The sequence below is a fragment of the Periplaneta americana genome, chromosome 4, assembly GCF_040183065.1.
Source record: "Periplaneta americana isolate PAMFEO1 chromosome 4, P.americana_PAMFEO1_priV1, whole genome shotgun sequence".
Classification (NCBI taxonomy): domain Eukaryota; kingdom Metazoa; phylum Arthropoda; class Insecta; order Blattodea; family Blattidae; genus Periplaneta; species Periplaneta americana.
Genome location: NC_091120.1, coordinates 27,555,866 through 27,571,884, shown reverse-complemented (window position 1 = coordinate 27,571,884; position 16,019 = coordinate 27,555,866).

The following is a 16,019-nucleotide window of genomic DNA, read 5'->3' as shown; positions in this document are numbered from 1 at the left end:
TCTCGCACTTTATACACTTTAAAGATTTTTTTACTAAATAGCACTAATTAATTGCATTTTTATAGTTTTTGTAGTTTGTGTGGATAGAAATTACAATTTAGCTGCATAAAATAGTATTCTTAGATGCTTGAAGTTATATTTTTAGGTGCCTTAATTAATTAATTTATTTATTTATTTAATCTGGCGGAGTTAAGGCCATCAGGCCTTCTCTACCACACCACCAGAATACAAATAGACATAATACAGGGACATCATTTTATTTTTACTTCAATTTTTATTGTACCTGCGTTTCTGAATGTACTTAACCCCCACCCCTTTCACTAATGTCCTTGCTAACGTCAGTTACACAAACTTACGGCTGCTGTTGCTAGCAGTGAAATAAACAGTACAGAGTACAGTGTGTTTCAGAAATATGTTGCATTTTCTATAGAAGAAAGTGCTTATATTATTGAAGTTTATTTTCATACAGGTATGGTGTGTAGCATAACTGAATTTATCTGTGTGGACTGAGCACAAGTGAAGATTAGAGTTACCGAAAGTACGTTACCTTATAATATGGTACGGTACTTAACAGAATTATTTAAACAAGAGTTTTGTTTTACTGTTTAGGTATGAAGGACGATGATGGAAACTGGAATTACAATATAACCGAATATGAAGAACAGTTTTTTTTTTCACAATTTCCTGATTATATCATTACGGAGTATTTTCGTAGAAATGTCATTAATCTGGTAGATACATTTAGAGCAACAAAATGTACAGAAAGGAAGAAAAGTGTATGATGGCCAGCAAAGGTCAATGTTCTGAAATTTGTGGGGCAAATCATAGATTTATACCTATCGTAATCGAAAGTATTTAAACAAATGGTTTTATTAACTGTGACAGAAGATGCTGTAGAAGACGCTAGAGAAAGGATGCAGCGAGGTCCTAATAAGTCGGTCAAGAAGTTTGCTGTAGAAATTGGGGTTTCTTACGGAAGTGCTCACAAAATTCTCAAGAATAAATTAGGTTAGTAATATGCTGAATAAAGTAGACATTACATAATGAATATAACCGCCTGAAGAGTTGAGCTTGTGAAAAAAATTACTATTCTACTGTTTTTTGATAAAATACTGTAAAAGTAATGATCAAACTGAAAATCGTAATACTATATTTCCCTGTAACATAAATGGATACACTACTTTTCTCTCCTCCTATAGCTAGTAAAATGATTTGTTTACATATTGCACTAGTAACACCAAACTCCTATAATGGAAGGGGGTAACAGTGTTTTCGAGTATAGCCAGGTTAATGTTAAAAATGTTGGTAAAAATAAAGTGATGTCCCTGTACAAGAAACAAATGCTGAGGGAAGAAGGAAATAAGAAATAGTAGTAAAATTGCAAATACAAGTAATATACAAATGCAAAAGGAATGAGAGAAATAATATTAAATATCTAGAAGTAGGTAGCTGACTGTGCAAATGTAAAGCGGAATAAAACGGTAAAAGTTTCGAAACATTTGCAATGAGTTAGTATATTCAGTTTACTGCATGACGCTCTACGCAGTAAGAAAATGCTTAATGAGTTTGTTTTTTAACATTGTTAAAATCCGACAGTCTCTGATGTCACTGGGTAGGGTATTCCACACGCGCGATAGCTAGATTATGTATGATGAATACGATGTCGTCTTATGTGTCGGTATGGCTAGTATGCGGCTATTTTACATGCGTTTAGTGTATTTTTTTTTATAAATTCAGGGCCTATTTTAGGTGCCTAAAAGTTAGTTTTAAGTGCCTAAACGTCCGAGGTCTACGTGATTAGAAATGTTCCTCTATCAAATCGTATTTCTGTGTGGGCCACTGGTGAAGAAAGAATAATGCTGAAACTGATCAGAAAGAGAAAAAGAAATTGCCTGGGACACCGGCTAAGTAGAATCTGCCTACTGAAGGATGCACTGGAAGGAATGGTGAACGGAAGAAAAGTTTGGGGCAGAAGATAGTAGACAACATTAAGATATACGGATCGTATACGGAGACTAAGAGGAAGGCGGAAAATAGGGATGATTGGAGAATGCACTCATGGTAAATTCTCGAAATATTGTCTCCAAATACAGGGACATCATTTTATTTTTACTAACATTTTTAATATTAACCTGGCTATACCTTTGGATCAACGATTGAGAACCGAAAACACCGTTTGCTACCCCCTTCCACGACTGGAGTTCGATGATACTGGCGTAAAATACAAACAAATCACTTTACTAGGTATAGGAGGGAAGAAAAGTAGTTCGTCCCTTTACGTAAACTAGGAAATATCACGCTTTTGAGTTTGATAATTTTCATTAGGTTTTTGTTTAATCAAAATACAGTACAGTATTAACAATGAGTGTTTTTACTCACGAACTGAGCTGTCCATGTGGACGTATTCATTATGCAGTGTATATTATACTGTCTACAGCAAATTAGCCTACACTATAGAGAATGAAGTTAAATTGAAACATAATCATAATATGGATATTTAAACACATTTTTGAAAATGGTGGCCGTTCATTTCGATACAGGTTTCAGTTCATTTGTACATATTATCACACTATGGACTATTGTACCTAATTCCAATTACCAGTTTCGTCCTTCGTACCAGTAACTCATGTTGAAATAATTCTGTACCTACTCTATAAAAGAGTAGGCCTACCTTACGTACTGCAAATTCAATCTTCACTTCTGCCCGATCCGAAAATATAAAATTACTCAGACATGCTATCTACTGTCCGTCCAAGTGGTTATGTCGCAGGGTCGTAGAAAGGGGGAAATCACGTGACAGTTTATTACTTAACGAAGCCCTTTTATTTCAGTTATTTTAAACAGTTGTATAATATTACGTAGACGTCCAATTTCTAACAAAAATTAATGTTCTCACAAAAGAGCTAAGACAACTCAGCCACTAGCCTTTACACAGAGGCGAATAGAAGCAGGTGGGGGAAACCGGGATGCGACGTAGGCAAATGGACGACAGTACCTGTGCGAAAATGATTCAATATTGAAAGCCCTTTCGTCAATGGAAAACGCGAACATATTTTTGGAACGTACTGTTTACTATTGACCGTATGGCTACTCTGACTGTATATGCGGTCTTGGATCTGTGTGGAGGACGGTTGAACTGCATTAGTAGAAGGAGTGGGAGTGAAGTACATTAAAAAAGTCAGGTACAAATAAAAATTGAAGTAAAAATAAAATGATGTCCCTGTACATCTCGCTTATACCAACCCTACTGATACTAGATAGGCCTACCGGTACCTCGCAGATGATAGTGCGTCGTTAAATAAACGATCCTGTTCCCAATGTTAGTTTCTCATGTGCCCCACTTACCTTAGAACTTCAGCGCAACCATACTAATATAAGACGCATAATCCGAAATGAAATTGGTCTTCCGAGTAGCAAATTGTGTGTAATGCATGGTCAGCTGTGACACACAGGTTTCTCCGAGCAGACTTCAAATCCGCTTCCTCTTCCGTTTCTACTCTTGGTCTACATCTGCAAGCATGACTAACAGCTGAAAGAGGCTCACTTTCTTTGGGACACCAGTCACATTCTATGCCCCGTCGGAAATCAGTTGTGCCCAGCATTCTCTCTCGCTCAACAAATGCACACTGGACGCTCAGTCGTATAGCGTACTACGTTTCTCAGCGAGTTGTTATATATATTCACGGCAAAATGAAACAACAGAATGAATGAATATTGGTCTTATTTCAGTGTCGGAATCGTTTTGGTGGGTTATTTTACGATTCTATATCAACAACTCAGGTTATTTAGCGTCTGAATGAAATGAAGGTGATAATGCCGTGAAATGAGTCCGGGGTTCAGCATCAGTGTAGACAGACAGACAGATAGGCAGACAGGCAGATAGATTTATTCGTTCCATAATATGCTTATATTTGCTTTTTAGTATAGAATAAATAACATTTCCAATTCTTACGTTTAACATATAAAATGCAAATATGAAATATGTACAGAATTAATACCTTTATGACAATAATATTTTATACAATGCAATATGTTTACCGTTTAATATTATTAAAATATTTACACAGTACTGTGAAATGTCAAGAATTTATCTACAGAATAAAAAGTATGAGGTATCAAGTAATTTTTTAGTTTTATCTTAAATAATGCTGGGTTTTGGCTATGATTCTTTATGTCTTCAGGAAGACTAGTGAACATTTAAATCGCCATGTAACGTACTCCCCTTTGATAGCATGATACATTTGATGATGGCGCATGAAAATAATTTTTTCTGCCGGTATTTAGGCCTATACTATGAATGGCCGAATTAGTTGGAAAATTTTCTTTATTACATAAGAGAAAATTTATTAAAGAGTATATGTACTGATTTGTTAAGGTCAGAATCTCTAATTTTTTTTAAATAATCGACATGATTCTCTAGCCTTTGCTCCAACTATTATTCTAATGGCTCTTTTTTGTAATAAGAATATATTTTTACTATCTGCAGAATTTTCCCAAAATATTATTCCGTAGGACATATTGGAATGAAAATAGGCGAAATATATTGTCTTTAAGATACAGCTGTTTAGAAATTATTGTGTGACCTAATTACGAAGCATGTTGAGCTTCGTTTGAGGGTTATTTCTCTAATATGATTTTTCCAATTTAATGTCTTACTAATATCACAGTCTACTATATACAGTCAAAAGGCGGTCAGAGCGTGGTACCGACCACACCACCTCATTCTAGTGCCGAGGTCATGGAAAGCATGGGGCTCTACCTCCATGCCCCCCCAAGTGCCTTCATGGCATGTTACGGGGATACCTTTACCTTACCTTTTACTATATACAGTCACGAAGCTTGAGTTTTGAGGGTGCTATAAACAATAGACTGTGACGGTACTATTTTGCATTGCCTGTAATGAGGCGATATTAGCGATCCTAGTGGTGAGCAACTATCTAATGTTTGCATATTTACTACGTATTGAGCTTCGTGACTGTACTGTATATACTAGACTGTGCTAATATGCAAACCAAGAAATTTGGTTGATGTTTCTAACAGGGGTATATTGTTGATAGTTGCGTCTAATGTTTCAGAGATTAAATTGAATTAGCCTATGTTAGTTTTATGATCAATGTTTAATGCTAGTTTATTGGTTTTAAACCAGTCATAAGTTTTAAGGAGAATCGTTTCCGTTTTATATTTGAATGTGGCAAAGTTCTTGTCTGTAATAATGATACTTGTGTCATCTGCAAATAGTATAGGATAACCTATGCCTTTTATTATGGAAACTCATTGTGTCATTTATTTACGTATTCATTTATTTATCCATTCGTAATATTATTGTTGTTATTGTTGTTTAGTGAACATAACTGTCCGAAGACAGGTCTTAACCTCACAAAGGATACTAACAAGGCACCACTTGTGAGGCAACTAGGTCAGGAGATATTGGGGTAGGGTGACCAGTTCCTTTCCCCCTATGTATTAATTATTATTAATTAATTGATATTTTTCAATTACTATTATCAAATAATAAGTAACCTTTATCTGTTGCCGGAATTGTTACAATATATACTGTAAAGCCTGGTTCACAATAAACCGGGAACGAGAACCAGAATGAAAACGAGAAGCAGAGGACGTGAATATGAAAATTTTTGATTCACAATAAACCGAGAACGTAGACGACTATGCATCGATATGCATGTCAATAACGATATGTAAAGTCGATATTACGCATTCTGATGTTATTTATGTATAATTGACCAATGGCGTTCTCCTCATGAGTACAAGACAGCCAACATAAACACAGGTTAACCAACTTCGAAATTTCAACTGAAACATTTCATTATGTACGGTACTATAAATATGTCCATGCATTTTTATTATCACAACCTATTTTAAGTCTACCATAAAGTAAAATAATTAGAGAAGAAACATTTGTAATCGAACAAAAATGAACACAACAGTAGTTAATGAATTTAAGCATGAATATGTAGTGTGTAATACAACCAATACAGTAATAAAATATGATTCACTTACGATCGGTGTTCAAAGATGCAGCTATTGAAAGCCACGTATTCTCCTTCATTTTGTCATCTTTATACGAGGCGCGCCGCTTATCGTAAACGTGAGGATTTTCCTCAACACTCAATATTAGAATCTCGTCAAATAAAACTTGTTCCATGATGCACAGCACAGAACAAAATAATGCATAGGTTATGTCACGGTCTTCTTTCCACAAAATATACGACGACAAAATAGCTTTTAGACGGCAATAGAATGAATCTAGTGGGCTGTGATCGGAACTGTGAACGCCAAAGTTGAAACTTGGCCAAGTCTCCGTTCCCGATCCCGGGCTCCGGCAAGCTTTTCGTTAATTGTGAATGCTCACATTTAAATGTACACATTTTAACAATTTTACCGTTTTCGTTTTCGTTCCGATTCTCGTTTCCGGTTTATTGTGAACCAGCCTTTATTGCGTTCCCGCGCCGTGGCCTAAGGTATCCTGCCTAGGACTCACGTTCCGGAATGCGCGCTGATTCGAGTCCTCGGGAGGGAGGGGAGAAATTTTCTCATAAAATTTCGGCCAATGTATGGTACCGGTGCCCACCCAGCATAGTGATGCTTTTGGAGAGCTACCTGCAGGAAGCTGGTAGCCTACTGTGTGTATTTATACAGGGACATCATTTTATTTTTGCTAACATTTTTAATATTAACCTGTCTATACCTTTAGAGAACCGGAAACACCGGTTGCTCCCCCCTCCAAGACTGGAGTTCGATGATACTGGCGTAAAACATAAATCACTCTACTAGGTATAGGAAGGAAGAAAAGTAGTTCATCCATTTACGTAAATTAGGAAATATCGCGTTTTTGAGTTTGATAATTTTAATTTGGTTTTTCTTTAATCAAAGTACAGTACTGTATTAAGAATAAGTGTTTTTACTCACGAAGTGAGTTATCCATGCGAACGTATTCATTATGCAGTGTATATTATACTGTCTACAGCACATTAGCGTACAATATAAGAAAGAAGTTAAATTGAAAAATAATCATAATATGAATATTTAAACACAATTTTGAAAATGGTGGCCGTTCATTTCGATACAGGCTTCAGTTCTATTGTGCATATTATCGCACTATAGACTATTGCATCTAATTCCAATTGCCAATTTCGTCCTTCGTACTAGTAACTCATGTTGAAATAATTCTGTACCTACTCTACGTACTGTAAATTCAATCTTCACTTCTGCCCGACCCGAAAATATAAAATTACTCAGACATGCTATCTACTGTTCGTCCAAGTGGTTATGCCGCAGGATTGTAGAAAGGGAGGAAATCACGTGACAGTTAATTACTTAACGAGGCCCTTTTATTTAAGTTAAATTAAACAGCTGTATAATATTACGTAAATGTTCAATTCCTAAGAGAAATTAATGTTTTCAGAAAAGAGCTAAGACAGCCCAGCTTTTACAGAGGGGCGAGCAGAAGCAGGTGGGGGAAATCGGGATGCGACGTAGGCAAACGGACAGTACCTGTGCGAAAATATGATTCAATATTGAAAGCTCTTTCGTCACTGGAAAACGCGAACATATTTCTGGAACGTACTATACTCAGTAACTCAGTACTGCTTACTATCTGCGGTCTTGGTTCTGTGTGGAGTTGGAACTTCCTTAGTAGAAGGGGTGGGAGTGAAGTACATTCAAAAACTCAGGTACAATAAAAATTGAAGTAAAAATAAAATGATGTCCCTGTATTATTTCTGCTTTAAAAGGAAAATATTTGAATACACTCATGCAGTAGGATACAATTTTTAAATAAAAGGAGAGGTTTTCTTGCAATTTAAATAAAAAGATTAACACGTAGACCTATCGTTAGGAAGTCTGGTAACCCTACTGCAGTGGCTAAGGGAAGCAATGCTGCAATTCAGACCTGAATTCGTGTGTGTATTAATAGGTGAGTCGGCGATGCGCTGTTGCCAAACTACGCAAACTTTCTGCCAAATTTTATATTTAAGTATAAACTTAATTTCAAAACGCATAATAGATTTTCATTTATTTTTAAAGTGCTCTAATGTCCCCTTCAATGTGCGCAGTTATGCCTATCACTTCCACACCGTTCCAGAATATAAACTAAATACATTATATAGTAATAATTTGGACTAGGATTCTAAGGTAAATAAATACAGGACATCATTTTATTTTTACTAACATTTTTAATATTAACTTGGCTATACCTCTGGACCAACGCCGTTTGCTACCCCCTTCCACGACTGAAGTTCGATGATACTGGCGTAATATACAAACAAATCACTTTACTAGGTATACGAGGGAAGAAAAGTAGTTGATCCGTTTACGTAAACTAGGAAATATCGCGCTTTTGAGTTTGATAATTTTCATTAGGTTTTTGTTTAATCAAAATACAGTACAGTATTAACAATGAGTGTTTTTACTCACGAACTGATCTGTCCATGCGGACGTATTCATTATGCAGTGTATATTATACTGTCTACAGCACATTAGCGTACAATATAGAGAATGAAGTTAAATTGAAAAATAATCATAATATGGATATTTAAACACATTTTTTAAAATCGTGGCCGTTCATTTCGATACAGGCTTCTGTTCTAATGTGCATATTATCGTATTATAGACTATTGTACCTAATCCAAATTATCAGTTTCGTCCTTCGTACTAGTAACTCATGTTGAAATAATTCTGTACCTACTCTATAAAAGAGTCCCTTACGTACTGTAAATTCAATCTTCACTTTTGTCCGATCCGAAAAGATAAAATTACTCAGACATGTTATCTACTGTCCGTCCAAGTGGTTTTGTCGCAGCGTCGTAGAAAAGGAGGAAATCACGTGAGGCTCTTTTATTTAAGTTATTTTAAACAATTGTATGGGTATAATATTACGTAGGCGTCCAATTCCTAGCAGAAATTAATGTTCTCAGAAAAGAGCTAAGACAGCCCAGCCACTAGCTGGCGAATAAAAGCTGGTGAGGGAAACCGGGATACGACGTAGGCAAATGGACGACAGTACCTGTGCGAAAATGATTCAATATTGAAAGCTCTTTCGTCACTGGAAAATGCGAACATATTTTTGAAACGTACTGTTTACTATGACCGTAAGGCTACTATGACTGCATATACGGTCTTGGATCTGTGTGGAGGACGGTTGAACTTCATTAGTAGAAGGGGTGGGAGTGAAGTACATTTAAAAACTCAGGTACAATAAAAATTGAAGTAAAAATAAAATGATGTCCCTGTATTTTATTTTTACTGTAATAAAACCCCGTAATTGTGTTTATGCTCGACCATGCCGAAATGTAGTAATTATACACCTGGTAGTAGCCCTTTAATGCACCTCATTAAAGTACACCTATTCATTATAATTCAGTTGTCCAGCCAATGAGAAATCACCATTGTACCATTATAAAACCGCAAGTATCGATTATTCTCGGATATGCAATCGAAAGACAATTAGCGAAAAGTCACGGAGGCTGGAAATCCAATACTGTCGCAGAAGGTTATGTTCTGTTACTATAATAATTAGCGTTAATTGTAAATAATATTAAAATAAATTAAATTTGTCATCTCGTTTTTCAATTCTAAATCAATTTCCAGGTTATGCAAAGACTAATCTTCATGTTATTCTCTAGATTATATCAAGGTCAATCACATTCGTGCCTCGGAAAAAAATCAATACTTTCGCGTCTGCGCACATCTCACAATTCAGGTCAGTTCCGCTCCTCACTTACATAAGCATAACATGAATACTTATGAATAATTTCAAGTTAGAAATATGGTCGAGCATAAAAAGTCGTATGAAACCTGCCTATAATGATAATTAAGACGCTCGCATGAAAATTATGAAACTAGCTTGCGCTCGTTTCATAAACAAACATACTCGCGTCTTAATTACTACCATTATAGGCTCGTTACATAAATTTCGGACAAGGTCACCTAAGCATATATTTTAAATTTTATTTCACATAAAACACATATTTTGAACTTTTTATGTAAAATATATTTTTCAAATATTCACATAAAACACAAAATAATCACGTTTTCATCAAATAATTTTCGACAAAAGTCCCATTTCAGATTAATCATCATCCGAATGTTCTGTGCAGTTGCTTAGACGTGACAGCTAATTTTTTCTCGAAATTGCCTATCTGTGGACCTGTATAACTGCAGCTCTCACCACAAGCGCTAAGAGCTGTCAGCACTAAAAAATTGTACTGTAACTAACACACACACAAACACTGATATGTCATTTAGGAGCGCCTTATCACAACGCTGATTCAAGAAGCAATTATGTCATAAACTTAGCTGCATCCGTTTTCGTTTTCAATCATAAACATGTCTCTAGGGAGTGCATGTTGCTTCACAATGGCTAGGGCGCTCTTTTTTTCAGTACAAGGCAGTGTTTCGCGATAATCGTCAGTCATTTGTGATGGACAACTTGAGGATTAATCTCATTGTGTGCTATAATTCTTTAGCATTTGGCGAGACAGCATAATTTATACTGGTGATTACTGTATATTGTTTATTTTCATATAAAATATCTGTGAACAATGCAATGAATGGAAAAGTACCTTATATTTACTATTTATTGATTTTGAGAAAGCGTTTGACTCGCTTAATAGAGATTATATATGGAGAACAATAACAAAATTTGGTATACCAGAAACAAATTATAGACTAATTAAACTTATATATGAAAATTATACTTGTAATGTCATACATAAAGGTATGCTGTCAGAAAATATAACAACTACATGCGGAGTGAAACAGGGTTGTATTCTCTCTTCGATCATATTTCTCTGATTATTATGAATGATATTATGGAAAGGTCGGTTGGCAATGTTAGAAGAGGTATAAGATGGGGATTAAATGATACCTTGGAAGATCTGGATTTCGCTGATATCTGTTTGCTCTCCCATAGTTTTGATGATATGCAGAATGAAGTTAATACTTTATTAGAAGTAATAAAAGGGGCTTATATGAAAATAAACGCAAAGAAAATTAAAGAAATGAGATTAAATAGTAAAAATACAGATAAAGTTATAATAAATAATAATAACATTGATACTGTTCAAGAATTTAAATATTTGGGTAGTATAATTGACAAGGATGGTGGAGCCTTTTAGGACGTAAAGAACTGATTAAAAAATGCAAATAGTGCATTTGTCCAGTTGTACCCAATATGGAAATCTTTTATTATATCTAGATCTACAAAAATTAAAATCTTTAACAGTAATGTGAAATCAGTCTTATTATATGGTTGTGAGACATGGAAAACAAGTAAAATTATACAAAATAAACTGCAAACATTTGTTAATAGATATTTACGAAGAATTTTAAAAATTAGATGGCCAGATATAATCACAAACTCAGAACTATGGAAGATAACAAATCAGAAAGAAATCACAATAGAAATCAAAAGAGGAAAGTGGAATTGGATAGGGCACACAGTCAGGAAAGAAGATGGAGCAGTAGAAAGAATGGCTTTGGATTGGAACCCCCAGGGTAGTAGAACAAGAGGAAGGCCAAAAAATACATGGAAGAGAACAGTTTTGGAGGAAATTGCTAGGAAGGGGAAAACATGGAGCGAAGTGAAGAAGTTGGCTACAAATAGGGTCCGATGGAGGCACTTTGTGAATGCCCTATGCTTCTCTTGAGGAGATACAGGAATTGATTGATTGATTGATTGATTGATTGATCATATAAAATAACTGAAACCTATTTAAATATTTTTCGTATTTTCTCACTTATTTTCTCGATTTTTAGCACATAAAATTGTTTTCCCGATTTTTGGCACATAACATTTTTTTCCCGATTTTTGGCACCTAAAAATCCGAACCCTAGTAATAACATTCGTGATTAAGTGCCTTAATTGTTACAAAGCGCATAAAAATGGACTACGAGAGAATATAATACGTTTCCGTTACACTATTTTTTCATGTTACAATACTGTCACCAAGTAATTGTTGACATCTTTAATGTTAGTGATACTTGTAACACAATTTCATCATGTCACGAAGTGCAAGCAACACTGACACGAGATGCAGTTGGCATTGAAGAGCGAGGAGAGGAACAGTTACACAGACTTCACAAAAAAACTCCTGGGATAAAAATTCAGACTCAATTCATTGCAGCGTAACAGGGTACGTACAATAGTGGGGAACCCGCGATTCGTGAGCAGAGGTGACATTATGATGGCCTATTTTGACGCTCAGGCGCTTTTCGTAACTTGAAAGTCTCGTTCACATGAAATCAGCACAATACTCCGCTGCTAATGAGCTGGATAGTTTTTTCAGAAATGTAAGACAAAGTCTTAAGAAAATCTATATACCGAGTATGTAAAAGTTACGCCCGATTTTGAATGCAAGAAGTATTATTCATTCGTTCGTTCCCTTACTCATTCACTCAATCATTTGTTTCTTTGCACTGTTGCCAACATATCGCCCTACAATCTCGCTAACTTTTCAACAAAATGTAGCTAAATCTCTCCAAAGTTTATTAAAAAAAGTCCCCAGCAATGTCGCTAAAAATTAATAATAAATATTACCGTAGTTTCCCCTAACTATGGTCCACATTTGTCACATTTTTCTTTGTATATTCAGTACTATTCATCCAGATTAAACGAAATTTTGGCTTAGGACTGTTGTAAGTTTATATTAAATAAATATTGACATATGTGTTTGAAATTATTTAATTACAAGTGTTAAAAAAATAATAAGAATTTGTACATAGTTGTATTCTGAGTTGCCCAACTATGGTCCACTCATATATTCATGCTTGAAAGCATGAATGGACTATAGCTGGAGCTGTAATTATTCGTAAATCAATACATTGAGTTTCTAATTTAAGGGTAGAAACATAATCTAGCAAGAAATATTAAAAATAAATGAAAAGTACATGGATTCTCTTTATTAGTACACGTTACATAAACACTCAATAAACAAGTGAAATCTGAAAGTCATTTTTCTGCAATAATGAACAACTACTGTATATGTATTAAAGAACAAAAGTACGGTATCAAAATAAACTAACACATTCTTAGCAAAATATTATGCAAATAAATTCACTGATAATGTTTATTTATCGTACTGAGAACTACATTCATTAGGCTTATTTCGATCCTTTGAATCTCCACTTCTCTTGTAATTCTGAAATTTAATCATAATCTGTATCCAATTCAATTTCATCGCTCTCATAGTCACTTACAGGGACGGTTGTTTTCCTTCTACCCTGAAGTTTTCGTTTTACCGGACCATCATTCGTACCATTGATGCTGGAACAGCCTGTTTCTTTGTTTACTTGACTATAATGTTAAATAGTGTTTTAGAATATACTGAGATACCGTATTTGCAGAAGTAAATAATCACATTGATCACATTTTATTGAAACAAATATTTCAAAATGAAATACAACTATGGTCCACGAAAAATTGTGGTACATAGTTGAGGACTGACTTGTAGCCTTGAGGTTAAACATTTTTCACGCAGAGCCCTTAACTTCTGCCAGTCTAATTATTACGTGAAAGTAAACACTATATAGCCAGGTTTAATTGTACAAAGAATCATATATCTATAACGTACCAGTTCTACAGAGGAGAGCTTAATAAAACAGAAAATCACAAACTGAATGATTTCGTGTCTTCACACATTCAGTAGAACGATGCACACTGATGCCCACGTGCATCAACGTCGGTTAGTGTAACCACTAGTTAAAATTGTCACCTAATCCCTGCTTAAAGATTTTTACGGTGGATCGACCTCGGTTACGACTTAAATAGGAGGTTAACCACAGTAATCTCTAACCGGCCATATGCGAGCGGTTAAAGGAGATAACCAATGATTAGTAGAGCAAGTAAAGCAAAATGGCGGCCAGAGCCACAGATGTTTATTTCGAAGACGATTGTTATTGTACAGTACTTGAATTACTTGCATAGAGCGTGAGCGTGAGTGTGAAGTTTCTTTAGTGGAAAGAGAGAATTCTTACGTGGAATTAGGTGACAGAACATTTCAGGAGGGATTTCGTTTATCAAAATCTACAAATGGCTCACTTGAAATAACACAAAAACAGTCATATTTCTTCTATTACGATTCTATATAACTTATTTTCTATATTTTAAGAGGGAATACTTGAATATCTCTTTCTCTATGTCACTGGCTGAACAAAGAGAGGTTATGGATGGATCTTAGGATAATGAACAATAACCTAAATGAGGTCCTGGATCGTACACACATTCCTACTAATCTTCTGCATCCTTTTCCTTTATGGATATTCCTTCTTTTTTATATAATATATTTAAATCTAGTAAGTAGGTCTATCGATACTTTAACCTCATATTGGAATATAATCATTTTTGAATTCAATTTTATATTTTGTACGATTTTAACCTAACAGCACTGAAAAACAAAGAATGCAACTCGCAAATATAACAGCGCCCAAAGGCAAACAAATGCAACGCGAAAATGTAGGACACGTTCATTTCGATGTAGAACGGAGTGAGCGCAGTCGTTTTTAGACGTTGACTATTATCTTTGCAGCGGTATGGATGCTTTCCTTTTGTCATTTTGTAGAAACAGTGTACCGTCATAGACTTTACTCTGGTTAAATGAGGTGTCAGCTAACCATGTTTAAGTAATCGGTGATTATGAATGGTGCACAGAAATTACATTTTAACCACGGTTACTGTTTAACCGTCGTTTCGTAATCTGTGATTACTGCGTTTTTAACCGATGTTGATGCACTTCGCCATGACCTTGTTAAGCATCCATATCATTGCCACGTGTAATGGTAGATAGAAGCATCTATGGGGAACATAATTCCATCACAGTGGCGCCTTAAATAACAAACACCGAACTCTTGGGGGACTAAGTAGTACATAATGCGTTTTGGACCATAGTTGGGTGCCTGGACCATAGTTATGGGAAATTACGGTACTAAATAAAAATAAGAGAAACATACATATTCGGAGAAATATATGATTTCCTCGCACCACCCTCTTCTGCGGAGTCTGGTTGTGTTGTTGACGGCTGTGATGCTGAGGTGGAAGCTGTGGGAACAGCTGATTGTGAATACACTGCACTTGATCCAATCATTGACACTACACTTCTGGCAAATTGTAGGTGTGGAAATTTTCACCCAAGCGTTTTATCACATTTTTTTTGTGAAATCCAACACTTTTTAAATCTTATATACTAAAATATATTAAAAGCAGCAAAAACTACAGTCTCATTTGCTTCACACGAATTGTCGGCACAAAATTCCAAAACTCAATTGCCTCGGGTCGGTTCGGAGTGGAAAATCTCCGCGTTGCGGGGAAGAACCGAGATTGCATTAGCTGCAGCTCGCGACTCGTCACGTGTCAATCAAAGTTGCCACCGTTTATGGGTGTTGGAGCAGTAGCATTGAGAGAGAGACTAACCCGTGAGAATCATTGAATCTGCATCTTTCACTCCTAATCACTGATCACAAATATATGAAATCAGGGCTTTCACGTATGAATCATTAGACTACTCAGTCTTGCACTCATGCCTCTTCTAAAACTAAGAAGTGCATGACTTCAGTTGAATGTTTTAATTTAAAAGAAAGGAAAAAGTGGAAGAATATAAAAATCAGCAGAAAAGTCGCTAATCGTATTTTACAAAATTTGTCGCCGAGACTGATTCAAAATTCCCTAGATTTAGCGACTTATCGCTAAATATGACAACACTGTTTCTTTGTCTAATTATGTATGTGTGTGTTCGTTATTTATTCTTCTTCCTATCACGCATTAAGCCTGGTGGCCTGTTACGGTCTCACTCCATCGTTTCAGCGGACGGCCCAAAGATCTTTCTGTAGTGAGACTTGAAAGAAATTCTTTAGTCCTTTCAATTGGTTGCTAACCAAGAGAAAACAAGTCCAGTGGTGGGGTTGCCACCTTTAGCCTCTGGACAGGCTGAGGATACAGCATTTCCTCTGCATCTGATGGAACGGTTATACCGCCGTGACTCGGTCCCCATTGCCTTTTCTGTAGAAGC